Consider the following 16,891-nt stretch of genomic DNA (forward strand, 5'->3'; position numbering starts at 1 on the left):
GACCTGTCTGCTGCATTCGACACGGTGAATCATCAGATCCTCCTTCGCACTCTCCAAAAACTTGGAGTTTCAGGCTCTGCACTTTCCCTCCTCACCTCATACCTGAAAGACCGTACCTACAGGGTGACTTGGAGAGGGTCTGAGTCCGACCCTTGTCAATTAACTACGGGGGTCCCTCAGGGCTCTGTTCTTGGTCCCCTCCTCTTCTCCTTGTACACAAACTCGCTCGGATCAGTCATTAGCCCGCATGGTTTTTCTTACCACTGCTACGCTGACGACACCCAATTAATTCTGTCCTTTCCCTGCTCAGAGACCCAGGTCGTCGCACGCATCTCTGCTTGTCTAGCTGACATCTCTCAGTGGATGTCTGCTCACCACCTCAAGCTCAACCTTGACAAGACTGAGCTGCTCTTCCTCCCGGGAAAAGATTGTCCAACTCTTGACCTGACAATCAACATCGGCACCTCAGTTGTTTCCCCGACTCAGACTGCAAGGAATCTGGGTGTGACCCTAGATAACAACCTGTCCTTCACTGCAAACATCGCTGCTACAACCCGTTGCTGCAGATACACGCTTTACAACATCAGGAAGATACGTCCCCAGCTGACTCAGAAAGCGACTCAGGTTCTGGTCCAGGCTCTCGTCATCTCACGCCTAGACTACTGCAACTCCCTCCTGGCTGGTCTACCTGCATGTGCCATCCGACCTCTGCAGCTCATCCAGAATGCAGCGGCTCGTCTGGTTTTCAATCTTCCTAAATTCTCCCACACCACTCCGCTCCTCCGCTCGCTTCACTGGCTTCCGGTAACTGCTAGAATCCACTTCAAGACACTGGTACTTGCTTACCGTGCTGCGAATGGATCTGGCCCTTCCTACATCCAGGACATGGTTAAACCGTACACCCCAGCGCGTGCACTACGCTCTGCATCAGCCAAACGACTCGTTGCGCCCTCGCTGCGAGGGGGACCCAAGTTCCCATCGGCGAAAACACGTGGGTTTGCTGTCCTGGCTCCAAGATGGTGGAATGAGCTCCCCATTGACATCAGGACGGCAGATAGCTTGCACATCTTCCGGCGCAAACTGAAAACTCATCTCTTTCGACTCCACTTCGAGCGTTAGAACGATTAACGAAGCACTTTTATACTAATAAAGGACTGGATTACCTAAAGCCAGTTGAGTAGCACTTGAAATGTTTGGCTCTATGAAACCTGATATACTTATATGATTCTGTTTTCTTCAAGGTTGTGTCTTCCTGGTCGAATGTACTTATTGTAAGTCGCTTTGGATAAAAGCGTCAGCTAAATGCAATGTAATGTAATGTAATTACACTAAGCCTCTCTTCAACAATACGTTGAAGTTAGCTAGTCTATTTTATGCTATAGTAGAGCATAGCGAATTTAAATGAACCTTAACAATGCATTCAGTAACCTAAATAGCAAACTAACTATCTAACGTACAAGGATGACCTTATTTTAGCAACCTCGCACAGAAGCCTTTTGGTATACAGTAGCATCCCACTTAATGTTTTACACTCTTGGATGCTACGCATAGCATCGTTAGCACAGATGGAGCTACGATTGCTCAAATGCTAACCCAACTCTAAACAATCATTAACGTTAGCTTAATAAAAACACCAGTAACATAACATAAAGTACGCAGGGTTGACTTACCGAAGAAACTGCATTCATGGACGGTCTGTTTCAACCACAGATAAATCCTATATTTGCAGGACGAATAGTCCACCAGGAACCAACACAACAAACACGGCCGAGTTCAAGTAGTGTTCTCCTCATGAGCTGAGCCGCTGTAGCATCACGGAGCTAACGGAGCTAGCAGAGAGGAGCTAGGAGCAGCAGTCCCGTTGTCATGAAGGGTGAATCTAACTATATACAGAATATGTTTTTGTAGATCCAGGCTAGAAACATGTTCATTTTCTTATGTTAAGTTGGACATTTTAACATAGGGTCTACGGGAAATGCTCCCATCTGCATCCATCGCCTATAGTTTGCAGCATTGGGCTTCACCGCACTGTCCCGGGGTTTGCCGCTTGGCTCTGATAGGCCAGAAGTCGGTTTGATTGCATTAGGGCTCGATTGCTTATCCTGTCTGAGTAGCCCGGATGAGGCTGCATCGCAATTTTTGACGTCGAATTTTACACACCGAATTTTTTGACATCGAATTTTAAACACCAAAATATTTGACGTCGAATTTTTTTCACTTGAATTTTTGGGATCTGAATTTGAACATTCGAATTTTTTTAACTTGAATTTTTACATTTTTATTTCACATAGATAAATTCGGAGCAAAAAAAATTCAGATTCATGATTTTCAAAGTAATTATTTTCAATGCTATAAATTCGGTGTCTAATACAATTCGAATACTTCTGTCTCTTGTTTGCTTCCATAGCTACCGTCAACAGACTAACTAACCCCCCAGTGTCAGTAGCCTCTGAATTTCTATCCACCAGGGCGTGCAATGATTTTGCCTTTTTCACTGACAAAATTCAGAAAATCAGACAAGCAGTCAGTGCCTCTGCATCAGGAACAGCAAATGTGTTGTCTCTGTGTCCACTTAACATCAATTCAAACACCATGACACAATTCCATCAGATTAATGATAAAAACCTAGAGGACATTATACAACTTCTGAAATCCTCCTCCTGCTGCTTTGATATTATTCCAACAGGATTTTTTAAAGATGTTTTGCCTTGCATGGCCTCAAATCTACTTCATATATTAAACAAATCTCTTCACTCAGGTATTTTTCCACAGGCCCTGAAAATTGCAGTCATTAAACCGCTCTTAAAAAAGAATAATCTAGATGCTTCAGTAATGAACAATTACAGGCCCATATCAAACCTGCTATTTCTAGGTAAAATCATTGAAAAAGTAGTTTTTCAACAGTTGAGTAATTTCTTGCATTTAAATAACTGTTTCGATGTGTTCCAGTCAGGCTTTCGTCCAAACCACAGCACTGAGACTGCTCTTGTAAAGGTATGTAATGACATCCACTTAAACACAGCCAGGGGCAGAACTTCAGTGTTAGTATTATTAGATCTCAGTGCTGCGTTTGACACTGTTGACCACAGCATATTACTCGACCGACTGGAAAACTGGGTGGGACTTTCGGAAACAGTTCTGAATTGGTTTGAATCCTACTTAAAGGACAGAAACAACTTTGTTTCTATAGGTAAATACACATCTGAGTTGACAAATATGACATGTGGGGTTCCTCAAGGCTCCATCTTGGGGCCTCTTCTCTTTAACATCTACATGCTACCACTGGCTCAGATAATGAAAAACAACAAAATAAGTTACCATAGCTATGCAGATGACACACACATTTACGTAACAATTTCACCAGGAGACTATGCTCCAATTCAAACACTGAGTAAGTGCATTGAACAAATCAATGACTGGATGTGTCAGAACTTTCTCCAATTAAACAAAGATAAAACTGAGGTAATGGTTATTGGAGCCAAGTTAGAACATATAAAAGTTAGCGCTGAGCTTCAGTCTGCAATGTTCAAAACAACAGATAAAGCCAGAAATCTAGGTGTAGTCATGGACTCTGACCTGAGTTTCAACAGTCACATTAAAACAGTTACTAAATCAGCCTACTATCACCTAAAGAATATATCTAGGATTAAAAGACTATTGTCACAGCAGGATTTGGAAAAACTTGTCCATGCTTTTATCTTCAGTAGACTCGACTACTGCAATGGTGTCTTCACAGGTCTCACTAAAAAATATATTAGGAAGCTGCAGCTGATTCAGAAGGCCGCTGCTCGAGTCCTCACTAACACTAAGAAAGTGGATCACATCACTCCTGTTCTGAAGTCTTTACACTGGCTTCCTGTGTGTCAAAGAATATATTTAAAAATACTGCTGCTGGTTTATAAAGCACTGAATGGTTTAGGCCCAAATTACATTTCTGACCTCCTGCTAAATTATGAACCATCCAGATCTCTCAGGTCTTCAGGGACTGGTCAGCTTTCTGTCCCCAGAGTCAGAACTAAACATGGTAAAGCAGCGTTCAGTTATTATGCTCCAAATATCTGGAACAAACTCCCAGAAACCTGCAGGTCCGCTGCAACTCTGACTACTTTTAAATCCAGGCTGAAGACTTTTCTTTTTGTCGCTGCTAATTGAACTATTCATATTGTGAAGTAAAAAACTTCTTTGCAGCAATGTTGAGCCAATCATGAAATGAGTGAAACTGGATTCGCCTGTCAATACACTGATATTTATTGAGAGCCTGAGCGGCCGGAGAGTTCACAGCATATTACAGTTCCCCTGTAAGATACCAGCCAACTCTGAAGCCCAAAAGCGCCAAGAACCCATCTATACATGAAGAAGAGGAGGGCCCTAAAACACGCGGGTTTTCCTTTAATGCATGCCAGATGTCGAGACAAAGACTCGTTGCATTGTAAACCCACATGAGCCAAGCTTCTCCCCCACAAGACATCAGATGACCTCTTGACCTGTGTCTTCCTGAGAAGCTATGGATCACATTACAGGCAGGAATACACTTCAACCATATTAAACAGATTCCCGAGGACAAGTCACTAAACTCTATATACTTTAACAAGACTAAAATATTCCTTTACAGATCCACCCTTTTATCAATTTATGATAATCAATTAACATTAGTCTAAAGAATATTTCAGTCAATACTTAAGTCAATAAGCGTCTTCAGAGTTGTGTGGGCTCACTCACATTAATTACATCAAAAGTAGAACAAGATTCAAAACACTTCAATCACCATGACAAGATACAATCAATCATAATAAAATCATCTCTCTTCAGTGTTTGGCATCATTTGTCAAAAAGCACAATAATAAACACGTGAAATACAACAATATTATAGCAAAATATATGTTTCAAAAATAAGATATGTTATCATTTATCCCTCAGTTAATCTCCTTCATCAAACACAAATTCTAAATCAGCTTACATCTCAAAGATTTACTTCAAGGCAATTACTTATTAAAACACAATTAGAATTTAGGATTTATAATAAATCCAATTGAGGTATAAATCAGACTTCAACTATCAATCATTATGTCATCTCAAAATCTGAAGGGAAAACTAAACAATTCTCAAAATGTTTAACAATCTGAAGAATCAAACATTTTATTGTATAACGACCTGAAAAGGAAAAAATCAAAACATCTGTTCTTTATTCAGAGCATCAACTGTAATCAATATCAAAACATCTGTTCTTTATTCAGAGCATCAACTGTAATCAATATCAAAACATCTATTCTTACCTGGTAATGATTAAGGATAGTAACATTGTCTGTTATAATATTAGAAATATCTTATTGTCCAATACCTTATAAATCTGAAAATATCAATTAATTAATAATCTGTAATCATCTGGTCATTCAATTCAAATGTTATCTTTGTACGAGAGCTAGAAGAACATGTTTTCCTCCTCTCTTTATGACACAGAATGTCTGGTGTGTAAAGGCATCCTGATACTGTAGATTAGCACTGAGGTGCTGATTGGCTCAAAACTCTTCTTCATCAGAGCGCCATAACTCAATTATCTGTAGATTAGCACTGAGGTGCTGATTGGCTCAAAACTCTTCTTCATCAGAGCGCCATATCTCAATCCCCCCCAATTGCTCTGCTTTTGTGGCTCAATTCAGTGAGCACTTTATGATCTCCCAGTGAAACAGAGGCTCATCTGCCTGCATTCCTTCTGCTATCTGCTTGAGAGCAGTGCCTATTCCAAGTGGCACATCCAGATGCCCCCCCCCGTGATGGGAGAGGTTATGAAAACATCTGCTCCTCCAAGAAACATGGAACCTTGTATGACGCCTCTGAAACCATCGCTCGTCCTGCAGAGTTGTCTGCCTGAGCCCACCGAGCAGAAAAATGAAGAAGCATCCCATCTCATCAGAAAGTTGAAGATTAGAATCCTCTCATCTCGAACGACCTCCTTGCCCGTGGATAAGTTGCTCTCTGCAGCCGCAGAGTGTGCTTCTCTCTCTGACCCTTCGCCTTCAGAGCTGTTTAACACTTGATAGGGATGTTTTCCTGAGTGCAGACAACTCAAAGTAATGGATTAGCACATTATCATACAATTACAAAAATAGGATAGGCCCCCTCAGAATGATTTGGGAGCCTTCCTGACACATTATAAATGTAAGGTTTGTGTTAGTCATTTAACATGCAAGAATCATATACTCATCAGTCCAAAGCAGATAAATGTTATTTTAAGTTAAATGTGAGCTAGTCCCTGTGGAATAACCCTTTCTCAATGATTATAAATGTTATATTAATTCACCATTTACCGTTTGATCAAGGATTAGTTTATCAGAAGTACATTTCCTCTTCCATAAAACATAGGTTTGAGAAATGAATGTTCCAATATGAAATCAATTGCTCAATTTCTCAATATAATTTGACTCTTCCCCTCTTTTCTTACATATTGTCACATATGAGCTATATATGAGCTTTTCTTATCAAGCTCCACATTTGTGGAATCAGCTTCCAGTTTGTGTTCGGGCGGCAGACACCCTATCCGTTTTTAAGAGTGCGCTTAAGACCTTCCTTTTTGATAAAGCTTATAGTTAGGGCTGATTAGATCCAGCCCCTAGTTTTGCTGATATAGGCTTAGTTTGTCGGGGGACATCTTACTTCTTCCTTCTCTCTGTCTATACCTGTGTACTCTCATGTTCCGATTAACCCAGCTTCCCCAAATGTCTTTCTTTTTGGTGTCTATATACGCCGGGATCCGGAGTCATGGATGATCCTGCGCTCCTCTGTCCTGGATCGCGAGCCCTGGATCTTGAGTCGTGGCTGTGGTCCTGGATCATAGGTCCTGGATGGATATCCTCGTGGATTCATCTTCCTATTATACACACATGCATTTCCAAACATTTGGACTACCTATGTTGCAAATGTATTATCTTTTCAATTTACACACGGCATCTATTGCACGTCTGTCCGTCCTGGGAGAGGGATCCCTCCTCTGTTGCTCTCCCTGAGGTTTCTCCCATTTTTCCCTTTAAACTGTGGGTTTTCTCCGGAAGTTTTTCCTTGTACGATGTGAGGGTCTAAGGACAGAGGGTGTCGTATTGTCATACTGATATTTTGTACAAACTGTAAAGTCCACTGAGACAAATGTAACATTTGTGATATTGGGCTATATAAATAAACATTGATTGATTGATTGATTGATATGAAATAATAACTTAGGAGTCTATCTAAGCATGGTATTGTCTATATAAGCTATTAATCGAGAAAACTCAGAGTGAGTATGCAACTCGCAAATATCTCTCCTCCTTCCTATCCCTCTTTACTCACTTTCCCATCTCTTTCTCTCTTATTTCTGTTAGATATGAAGGAAAAAACATACAAGTCCATGTAAGCATCTGAGTTACCACCGTTACCAAACGGTGTGCCGTGAGGCAAGTCCGGGTGTGCCGTGGGATTTTGTGACAACCATATATTATTTTTTCAATATACAACTACACAAAAATAATCATTTATTTTTTAATTGACTATATTAGTACTTTGTAGGTTTATGTACGTAATCTGCGCGACTTGCGCGTCCACATCTCCACGTGCAGTGCTGCATAAACATGGCTGAGTCAGCGATAACTATCGAGGGGTGGAGGTATGCCCATTATTTTTATATCACGCAGTCTATTCTTCTTCTCTGTCTTCCGGTTGTTGCCTGTATTAAATGACAAATACACACTACCGCCATCGATTTTATATGAACGAGGCGGCAGTTAGCAGCTAGCGGCTAGCTAGTAATGATCTAGTGATATCGGTAATATTAACTCCATTTAATACAACATTTACGGTACAAGATTCAATCATACAGCCCATGTAGTATGACAATGAATTACAGCAAACATGTGCAATATATCCATTATTACAGCTCCGTGGGATGGCAGTAAGACGATCCGTTCCCATTGTGCATCCATGGGTAAAGATAAACGCAACTCACATTGGTTCCTCATACAGCATCTCTGTAAACTACGTGTATTCACTGAATTTCACTCTCTGCCTTTAACGCTCGTTGTAGCTCCAAAAGCTCCAGCCAGAGCCTGGCTCCAGCACCCTCCCTGTGAGCACAGTGTGCTCTGATTGGTCGGGACACGTAACATGAACGTGCCGGGCTGCGCGGTCCCGTGGATTAGATGCGCGTTCATAATGCAGAGGGAAATAACTCTCAGAATAACGTTATTAGCAAATGTTTTACAACTTGAGGAACGAATGTTTTTTAATAAGGGCTATACAAGTGTTCATACTGGGTAGTTTATTTAGTTAAAAAAATTATCCAACGAGTTACAGACCACTCTTTCCCCATGTAAGTCAATGGGAAAAGTGTTTCCGGGCCTGGCAACCAAACCGGAAGTGTAGTACCGCCGTTTGGCCAGCACGAATATTTTCATCTGAGTCCGGCGCACTACCTGGGGGCTTGACTACCGCCGCTTGCTGGTAAGGAAAGTTATTGCCACTCACGCATGCGCAGTTTGTACGTGCTCGGCGAGGAAAGTAACGATTAAAGTACCGAGTTACTTTATGTAGATAGTAACGAAGTAGTGTAATATATTACATTTTTTAAAGTAATACATTTATAATTTGTAGTTCCGGACCATGGACAATGCAGCTTCCTTGTATTGACAGTTGTCTGTGCTGAATTTCTGCTGAGTTTCCTTTGCCTCATTTTCTATTTTGTGACCTGTCTGGTGTAAATGAGTGTGTTGCTGCTTTGATGAAGCCTAATTTGATAAAGTTTCAAATTAATTTCGGAAATATTTCGTAATATAGTTGTCTTTGTCACATTTTATTTGGCATTAGTAAATAATTATGCACATTTACAGATACTTTACATAATATGAGTGATAACACGTGTTATAAGGGCTATCTTTTCACAATAGGTGTGCCTTGAGATTTTTTTTGTACTTGTCCTTTGGTGTGCCTTGGGCACAACAAACATTTGGGAACCACTGGCATAAATGATAGTGGGCGTCTGAGGGTGTCATTACTGAGAAATGTCAAAGAAATTCAAAACCTTACATTTTAAAACAGGTTTGCATTCCTCCACTTAAGGTGACGTTATCATTGGAAACAATAAAAACGAACTATTTTGATGTAGAATCTATAAATTGAATCGTTAGAGCAGAACAAAATGGTTGTATTGTAGCCTGAGTTCCGTGCAGCCCTAGTTTCAACAGGTGTAAACATGGTCCATATAATGTGAATACATGCAGAAGTAGACAGTAAGAGGCCCCTGACATCAGGCCTATTTGTTAAAATAGTAGGGGCTCTTCACTCTGCATAGCAGTATGAATAGCCTTAAAAAAACAAACAACCCACTCCGTGGTAACGAGAGTCATATTTCTGACCCATATGCCCTAAGTGAAGCCGTTAGTCTCATCTAACTGACCCAAGGGTTGGTGCTGGTGTGACAGTTCCAAGTGTTCAGAGCAGACTTCAAGCTTCCAGTTCATGGCTCGGTGGGGGGGAGCAGACCCACGTGAGACAGTGTCAATGGCTGTATTGTTCAGTGTGAGGAGCGTCATTCTCTCTGGGAGCAGGAAATGGTGTCCATTCTCGGACCAAACCATTAATGTCATGTAGAGCAGCCATAGCATCTCTGTGACTGCACTCAGCCGGACTGTAGCAGGGTAGAACTGGGTGACTCTTAGTGAAGCTGTCCAACGCCATTAGACAAAATGGAACCACGTGCTAACAAAAAGGACACAGGGTCATCAATGTCTCTCTTTACCATTGGCCTAATCATAAACAAATTAGTGGGAAAAATGTGGAACACTAATCCATCATGTGGAATGTTGAGTTAATTTAAATAATTACTTATGGGTTGAAATCAAATTAACATTAACATTAGAACCAAAGTCAGTTAACAAATTTGACTTGCACAGATCAGTAATCAATACACCATTTTCCCAGCTCTGTGATGAAAACGATAACAGGCAGGGATGCAAACTTGTCATCTTTTGGGGAAATTTGCCGTTTTGAATCCAAAATAGGTCGTTTGTGTGATTCATGTTGATCTGCAATAAAATATTATTGGGGTATGGATAGGGATGGGTATCGTTTTAAATGTATCGATTCCGATTCCGGTTCTGCTTATCAATTCCGGTTCTTATCGATTCCCCGTTTCGATTCCAAAATTGTAAAAGAAAGAGGTCAAACGTTTAGATAACAAAAATATCTTTATTCTTTTCAGCTTTAACTGAAATTGTTACAAATAAAAAATATACATGCAATACAAATGTATTGCACAATAGCTGTGCTTTATTTTAACTGAGCTATGCCTGTGGCAAGCTATTAACACTGTGCCCAATTGTCTTTTTATTTTTTAGTGTAGTGGAGCCTCACTTCAGAGCATTTACCGCGACCCATCTTTGGTGTTATGAAGTGACTGAGCTCGTGAACTGTCTACGGGAGGGCAGGGGGAGCCTCGCTGCGGGGCAACTGTGGACCTCTGTCGCCTGTCAGCGCAACTTACATGATGCCGTTTAAAAAAATTAAGGGCGGTGCCGGCCATCAGTGTACCGAGCCGGCCGTCAACGGCCCGCTGACGACCGGCCGTTCTGTGATTCTCCAGGTCCGCCCTGTATTCCACCGGGTCGCCGCGGTACAGACGGACCCGCTGGAATACAGGGTCTACCGCGTTTAGGAACCGTTAAGCAGAACCGAAAAGGTGTATTTTGTACAGGTACCCGGTACCCGGCATTTTCTTATCGGTTCTCATCTGGAACCGAGTTTCGGTTCCCAACCCTAGGTATGGACAGGGTTGCTAACTTTGGGTACCTGGCTGGAGTGAGATTTTGATATCATGGGTTTAATTACACACATGCGCACGAAGTGACTGCTATCGTGTCCGTAGCGGGACCTTAGCATATATTTAGGATATATATATATAATATATATATACAAATACACAATATTGGACACAGACTATAAAGGGCACACAGTTTCATTAAATAATGAAAGTCAAACACATGTTTGTTTCCACTGTTTTATTGTGTGCCTGTCGCGATAAGCAACTTATTGACTTATCGGCTCCCGAGTATTTGCGATATTTGCGTTGGGTACTCTATGGTAGGGCTAACCCATACAGTGGTGGGGCTCAAATCAGTATTTGAAATGTAATTACATACACGCTATATCACCCCCTTGTCAGTGAAACGCCACGCGTGAGGTTTAGATTATTTCCCTGTCTCAATCCAAATTGAACTGTATGAAATAAAAGGCACATTTGTGTTGTAGTAAATAAAAAAATAAAAAGCGACCTGGAGGCACTCCTGCCATTTCCTCACAAGTGAAAGAGTTGACCCCTGCTTGGGGTCTGGGGGGATTCTCCCCCAGGAGATATTTTTTTGAAATACTAACATAAAATACACATTCTCTCTTTTAGAGGAAAAAATAAATCCATCTATAACTACGCGACATATTTAAATGAAGCTGAAACTGCTGCTCCTCCCATAGGGAAGAGGCTGTGTGAATTACTTTGAATTACTTTGAAATTACCCCATTGTTCTTTGTGTCAAAATGGAAGGTTTCTGGCTAACGTTAGCTTAGGTACTCAGATCTTGTTCTTGAGTACAAGTAGAAGTACCAGAGTGTAGGAATACTAAGTTACAGTAAAAGTACTGCATTCAAAATGTTACTCAAGTAAAAGTATAAAAGTATTGTCATCAAAATATAGTGAAAATAGCGACAGTAAAAGTAGTCACTGTGCAGATTGGTTTATTTCAGAATAATATATATGATATGTTTTATAATGATTGATCATGAAAGTGTTCTCAAAGCTGGTAAAGGTGCAGCTAGTTTGAATGACTTTGTATACTGCAGGGTAGCTGGTGGATTTACTCCAGGTGGAACTAAGGTCTGATTCAACACTTGATTAGATTTCACATCATTCATCCACATCTGTGAAGTAACTAAAGGTATTAAATACATGTAGTGGAGGAAAAGTACACCATGTACCACTGAACTGTAGTGGAGTAGAAAAATAAAGCAGCAAAACATTTTAGATACTCAAATAAAGTACCAGTATCTCAAAATTGTGCCCAAGTATAGTACTTGTTGAGTCCATGAACCCAGCCACTTTACACCAGTGGCTATACAGATAGAAAGACTAAGCCTTGCACAGAGGCATGAAAATACATTTTCAAAATGCTCAAAAGTTCTGCCAATAAAAAAAAAAAACTGACTGCTGAAATGAGATGTTCCTTTGTGCTCAAGCTCATAAAAACCCCCAACGCACAGTGCTGTGGTCTGCTTCCGATTATCTTTTCCTTCCAGAGGTCACGCCTGTCTCTGACCCCGTGTCTTGCGTTTTATTTTATTTTCTTCTTCTGCAGCACCAAGCAGAGTAGAGAAAAGGAGGGGATTTTGACTAGAAATAATTTGAAACAGTTTAATAAAGAATGTTGAACTATATTTAAAACTGTAATTGAACTTCAACTTATATCCATTATCTGATTCCAGTGGCCAGTTGGAAACAGATAATGACAAAGTTTTCATTTTGCATCAATCGTGCAAAAAGGTTTAATCACCATTGTGTCTAAGTCTTGTCTTATCTGCTTTGTTTCGGAATGTGTTCAATACATTAGGTTATTTTATTTTCATTATTACCATACAATACATAGATTAAGAATAAATGAAACAAATAATACAACATTGACCTATTTGAGCAGACAGATGACCCGCAGTGATGCCTCTGAGGTTCCCGGGTGTAAAACAGAGGCTTTTTTGCTATTTATTTTCCTTTTGCGGAAATTTAGATTCATTTTACCCTGGCTGTGGACTGACTCATTATTAGTTGTTACAAAGCATGCACAAGACGGCGGGTAGACAAACAAACACGAAACAATTATACAAACAAACATGAACCCGCAACAAATATCAGGTGACAGCTAAACTCATCCAGTTTAATTTTAATCCGAATTAGGGAAACTTCAGCGGGGGTAGGGAAATATCAGTACTTATTTATTTTTTTTTTTTATTTTTTTTTAACAACATCCAATTCAATAATCCGTAAGTTTATTAAACACAGTGTGAATGTCATATTCTGCCACCACCCTTCCCATTTAATAGCTCAATTTAGTTCTTGAGCTTATGGTGTGATTAACAGAAAATACAAGTCTGTGTTGTTAAACATTCCTCGTGTGCCGTTCACCACAGGGGGGAGGGGAATTCTGTTGATGAGCAATAAACTACCTTATTCTCAATCAAAACCACTATGCAAATGTAGTGGTAAAACTGCTCAACCGACCGAGAGCAGAGATATTAATTAATTTAATTAATTCTAAGAACGGAATCTGCTGAAGAGTAATAACCACATTATTCTCAATCAACAACCACTATGCTAATTTAGTGGTGCTCTGCCCTCCCCGATCCGGAGAGCAGAGACTTTTAATGAATTCAGTACCCTTTATTTTAACAACAGCCACATTCAACAACCCCTCAGTTTATGAAACACAGCGTGACGTAATATTTAGTAACATCCTAATAAGAGTTATGTTTAGTTCCACAACTCATAATGGTGCGATTTAAGTAGAATACGACACTGTGCTTTGTTTCTCCTCGTGTGCTGCTCCCCACAGGGGGGAGGGGAATTACCCACACCCTCTTCCTGCAGCAGCAACAGGGTGATTTCGAGGCGAGTTGATTTAACTGGTTAAACCGTTGAAATCTCCAGAAATCGGCGATTCGTTTCAGTACAAATCTTTACATTGCTTTTAAACCGAAGTTCCACATTACTGATGCCCTCTTTAAGGTCTCTCCGAATATTTGCCGTGCACACACACAGAGGAAACCAAAAATATTGCATCTATCTGTTCCACAGGTAATTTTATACCGTCAATCACAGAGTCTGGCGAGGCAATGTCAAAATATAGATTTGAAATTACACTCACCAGCTCGACGATTTGTTGGTAACTGTTCGCGACGCCAATTGTGAAGTAAAAAACTTCTTTGCAGCAATGTTGAGCCAATCATGAAATGAGTGAAACTGGATTCGCCTGTCAATACACTGATACCTATTGAGAGCCTGAGCGGCCGGAGAGTTCACAGCATATTACAGTTCCCCTGTAAGATACCAGCCAACTCTGAAGCCCAAAAGCGCCAAGAACCCATCTATACATGAAGAAGAGGAGGGCCCTAAAACACGCGGGTTTTCCTTTAATGCATGCCAGATGTCGAGACAAAGACTTGTTGCATTGTAAACCCACATGAGCCAAGCTTCTCCCCCACAAGACATCAGATGACCTCTTGACCTGTGTCTTCCTGAGAAGCTATGGATCACATTACAGGCAGGAATACACTTCAACCATATTAAACAGATTCCCGAGGACAAGTCACTAAACTCTATATACTTTAACAAGACTAAAATATTCCTTTACACATATCTTAGACTGCAATGTAACTTTTATCCATGTACTTTTTCTTTTAATGTTTAATTGAACTATTCATATCTTAGACTGCACTGTAACTTTTATCCATGTATTTTTTCTTTTAATGTTTATTTTATTAGCTTTTCTTTTTAATGACTGATTTTAAATGCCATTTTCTTAATGTCTTTCATTTTTGTAAAGCACTTTGAATTGCCTTGTGTTGAAAAGTGCTATATAAATAAACTTGCCTTGCCTTGCCTTGCCTTGCCTTGCCTTGCCTTGCCTTGCCTTGCCTTGCCTTGCCTTGCCTTGCCTTGCCTTGCCTTGCCTTGCCTTGCCTTACCTTGCCTTGCCTTGCCTTGCCTTGCCTTGCCTTGCCTTGCCTTGCCTTGCCTTGCCTTGCCTTGCCTTGCCTTGCCTTGCCTTGCCTTACCTTGCCTTGCCTTGCCTTGCCTTGCCTTGCCTTGCCTTGCCTTGCCTTGCCTTGCCTTGCCTTGCCTTGCCTTGCCTTGCCTTGATATCATGTGTGGCTCTGAACTGTGTATGACCTTGCAGCTGCCTCTTCTTGTGATAGGAGGAGGCAGGGCATTTCAGGTTGTTGATATTTATGAGAAGACAGACTTGCTGTCTCCTAAATATCTCATTTCTATGAAGCGTGAAGGAAGTACGTGACTCTTTCCAGAAGACGTCACAGATGACCCATCGCAGATGACCCATCGCAGATGACCCGACTTTCCGACACCCTTAGCTGATATTTAGCGCCACCTCGATTTACGACTTTGTTGTTATCTCCTGTGTTTTGGACTATATAAGCCTGGTGTTTTTTGCTGTTCCTTTGAGCAACATACCCCATGTGTGTGAGTTAACCCATATCCTTTGTATGTGATTTAACTCTGCTTCTTCTTGCAAGAATAAATTAGTTACCTGATCATTGATTCTCAACCTGGTGTCGAGTGATATTTTTCTAACAACAGTCATACGTTATTCTAACACTTTCTGAAGACATTCTTTTCGACAGCGAATTAATCACGATCTGGATGCTGCTAAATTATTTCCTGGGGTTAACCTTGTAATCAAGAAATCATTGCAGCCACTCACACTGGGTTTGCTGCGCCATTGTCTTTTAAAGAGTTGCCGATGTGAACCTCTGCCCCGTTGAGCCTTTTTGCACAGCAGTCTGCTCTGTTGGTGATGATGATGGAGGTGACGATGTAGGACTCCAGCAGGTCCACTCTCCACCAGGGGTTGGCAGACTAACCCCTGGTGGAGAGTGGACCTGCAAGATAGTGAGATTCAGGCTTCCATCAATAGCTTTGTTTGCGTCTCCATAATAGTCTGGATTACGCCCTGACTGGCTTGCTTTTCCACGCAAGGCCACATTTTCTGTGAATGAGACATTTGAAATAAATAAATATTTGGTGGATGGAAAAAAAAAATGTAATCAATGAACGTGAAAAAAAACGTTGGCCACTTGAGGGCAGCCAACACAAGTTGTGAACAGAACATCGACATATCAACTCGTTTTTTAGTTCATTGGGTAAAGATGTTTGCAATCAGTCACTAATTTATACATGAATAGCATCCCATTCAACAGCACTGGATATTTTATTGACACTATGTCGTGAAATATTCCACAACACACACAAGTTTTGATTGGTCAATTGTTGTCTGATAGAGCTTTTCAACAATAATGTTTCTAGCCTCCATGAACAATCTGTAATCTACAACTTTGCATTTTCTTTTTCAAACAATTGCCTTATTTACCAAGGGGTCAGTTCTCTGCTGTATGTTCTCGAGTCCCCTCTCAAGTCACCTCTCGAGTTCCCTCTCAAGTCTCCTTTCGAGTCACCTCTCAAGTCACCTCTCGAGTTCCCTCTCGAGTTCCATCTAAAGTCCCCTCTCCAATCCCTACTCAAGTCCCTTCTCTAGTCCCTACTCAAGTCCCTACTCAAGTGCCGTTGGAGGTTCCGCTGGGGGTCCTGCCAACTCCATGTCCTGTCCCGTTGGGGGTCCCGCCGACTACTCTTCTGCCGGGGGTCCTGCCAACCCTATGTCCTGTGCCTTTGGGGGCCCCGCCGTCACCTGTCTTGCCGGGGGTCCTGCCAACTCCTTGTCCTCTTCCACCAGGGGCCCTGCCTACTCCTTGCTCTGTTGCGTTGGTGGTCCAATCTACACCAGCCCTTGCTCCATCCGGGGTCCCATTGACACCAGCCCAGGTCATGTCCAGGAACCCGTCTACGCCTGTCCCACCGGCTCCGGGGCCTGTCCGGCCGACACCGGGTCCTGTCCGTCCTCCGGAGCTGTGCGGTCTTCGACCTTGAGCCCTGCCCCCTGAGTGCCGTGGCCCTCGCCCTCGAGCCCGGCCCCCTGACTCCTCGAACTATGCCTTGCCCCCGGGCCGTCCGCCGAGACCCCCTCCTCGAACTCTGACTTGCCCCCGGGCCGTCCGCCCGAGACCCCTCCAAGGAATGCACGAGACCCCCTCCTTGAAC

Source organism: Gymnodraco acuticeps, unplaced genomic scaffold, assembly GCF_902827175.1.
Source record: "Gymnodraco acuticeps unplaced genomic scaffold, fGymAcu1.1, whole genome shotgun sequence".
In the NCBI taxonomy this organism is placed as follows: domain Eukaryota; kingdom Metazoa; phylum Chordata; class Actinopteri; order Perciformes; family Bathydraconidae; genus Gymnodraco; species Gymnodraco acuticeps.